This window comes from Saccopteryx leptura, chromosome 1, assembly GCF_036850995.1.
Source record: "Saccopteryx leptura isolate mSacLep1 chromosome 1, mSacLep1_pri_phased_curated, whole genome shotgun sequence".
NCBI classification, from domain to species: domain Eukaryota; kingdom Metazoa; phylum Chordata; class Mammalia; order Chiroptera; family Emballonuridae; genus Saccopteryx; species Saccopteryx leptura.
In genome coordinates this window covers 252,622,586-252,625,145 of record NC_089503.1, presented here as the reverse complement: position 1 = coordinate 252,625,145, position 2,560 = coordinate 252,622,586, and the positions used below count along the sequence as shown (strand labels likewise).

Here is a 2,560-nt window from a genome sequence, read left to right as displayed (position 1 = left end):
GCAACATAATTGAATGACAAGATAATCTGGACACATTTTCTTTGAATGTATGTACCCTGATTTATTGATGTCACCCCATTAACATTAATAAAAATATATTTTAAAAAAGATTAAAAGGAAAATAATTTAATATGAAAATAAATGTGTGCATTCCCTGTGGTTGAAGAACATTTGGCTTTATTAATGCCTAGAGAATGCAATTAATTACAAAGAGAAATAAAAATCATTGAGGACCCATTGAGTCTGGGAAGTCTGGGAAGGTGAGTAGAAACGGTATCTCTGAAATAGAAATATTTGACCTATGAGAGGAAGGTTGGGCAATTGTTAATCAGAGAAATAGGAAAGGGATAGCTTTGGGTGCTGAGAACAGAATTCATGTTTGCCCTGTGGGTTAGTGAGATTGGGAAACAGAGGGATTTGAGAGGTCATTATGATGGAGAACAGATGGTGAGGGTCAGGAGGACAGAGTGTGTGAAGCCTGTACATCAAGCATCCTGAAGCATTCCTGAAAGTTCTGGTCATGTGGGCAATTTTATGTTTATTTGTAGACCAAACCCAGGACTGTTTTGCTCAACATTGTCTTCTGGGGACCTGTGTAGTGCCTGGCATAGAGTAGGTGCTCAACACATTCAAATGTTAGATGTATTATAGAGATTGAGACCAAAAGCATCAACTATAACAGAAAAAAGCAATCTTCCATCATATGTCTGCATAAAGTCACACAATAACATAGTAAAGTTAAATAAAATCCATTCATTTCCATTTTTACAAAATAATATATCATGAACAATTAGTACTTACTCTAGGTATAAAAACTGGTTTAGTACTAAAACGTTTGCTAACATAATTCACAAAAGAAACCTCAGTGAACAAAAATCACAATATCAAGAGAAATATTTTTTTGAAAAACTTAACAGCATGCTTCCCTCAGCAGCATGTACTATAATTAGAATGGCACAGAGAAGATGAGTGTGGCCCCCGCATAAGGATGACATGCAAATTTGGAAAATGGTTCACATTTCATAAATATTTATATCTCTATATTTATTTGTTTGTTTGTTTGTTTGTTTTCAGTTATCACTATGTTTAGCAGCCAGGACAGAGCTTCTCACTAAGTGAGGAAACTAAGGACAATTTCTTCACCCAGTAAAGAACAGTTATTTTAGTCTGTAGCCAACAGTATATTCTACACTAAAACACTCAGATGTTTGAGTTAAAGTAACAAATAGTCCAAGGGCAGTGTGCTTCAGCATCAATCATTCCTGAATCACTAGTCTCTAATATCAATTATTCCAAAATAAATATTCTCCTAAAATTTTAAAGAGATTGATAAGATGAGGAAAGAAATAAGTCTGAGTGTTGAATGTCAGAAACTAGCATGTTGATTATAGATAATATTGTGGACATTAAACAATAACAATAATAAAACCTAGTAAGTTCTATGAGTAAGTATACTCTGCTGCAAAACTGCGGAGGGAATATAATAGAAAAATCCAATTACATGAGGAACAAAATAGGTAATACTTGGTGCACAACAGATTTCCAGTGAGTAGTTAATAAGTAAATAATTAGACACAGAATATCCAGAAAGAGCCTATACTTATGGGAAAGAATTGAGAAAAGTTTGAGACTCCGAGAAATAACTGTTATTGAAGAGATGCTCTAGATTCCAAAAAGAGAGAAGGAAACAGAGTAAGAGCTGAAACAGACTGATGTTAGTGGAAACCTACATTAGAGAGCTACAGGGACTTGACATTCATAAACTTTCTTAGTCTCCTATTCTACAGGTAAAGCCCAGTATCTACCTTCTCTCCTTTTTTTCCACTTACTCAGACATCCCTCACTAGGACACAGTGACCCTCTCTAATGGTTTTCACTAAAACACTGTGTTCTTTGTGGTCTGTCCCAGAAAAGTCCATTTGGGTTTTCACATAGGCTAGGATAGAGAAATTATAGGAAATGGCCCACAGGGACATGTTGTTATCATCTCAAGGGTTGAATTCTCAGAGTTCCTTATTAAACCAATTGTTCTACTGCCTCTACTTTCTTTAAACAACACAGCTCCCATTGAGGCACAAATATTACAAAATGAAAAATGTTAAGCTAATGTTGTGTCTGCTCAGGCTACAGAGGGGGAAGAAAGCATTTTTTCTAAGGAAAAATTAGTCTTTCTTTGGTTAAACTTAAAGGTGACAAGGTATTTCATTAGAAATGTTTTATTTAATCAGGAACCAAATCCACAAACCAACTTTTTATGATGTTCTTGCCTTGAAGAATTTGAGATTTTAACCATTAGATTTCAGTTATATTTGAAATCTGATGAACAAAATAAACTAACATACAAAATTGAAACAGACTCATGGAAACAAAGAACAGACTGACAGCTGTAAGAGGGGAAAAGGGTTGGGGACTGAGTGAAAAAGATGAAAGGATTAAGCAAAGAAAAAACTCATAGACACAAATAACAGTATGGTAATTCTTAGAGGAAAAAGAGGATAGGGAAAGTTGAGGAGGATAAAAGAAAGATAAATGAAGATGGAAGAAAAATTGACTTGTGGTG

General features: G+C 34.6%; 1 non-coding gene across 1 annotated transcript; it reads left to right on the top strand.

Annotated features, from left to right (window-relative positions):
• Window positions 1-920: 920 nt before the first annotated feature.
• LOC136390296 (U6 spliceosomal RNA) lies at window positions 921-1,023 on the top strand. The gene has a single exon (XR_010748714.1). It is a non-coding gene; the product is annotated as a U6 spliceosomal RNA (small nuclear RNA).
• Window positions 1,024-2,560: the final 1,537 nt, after the last annotated feature.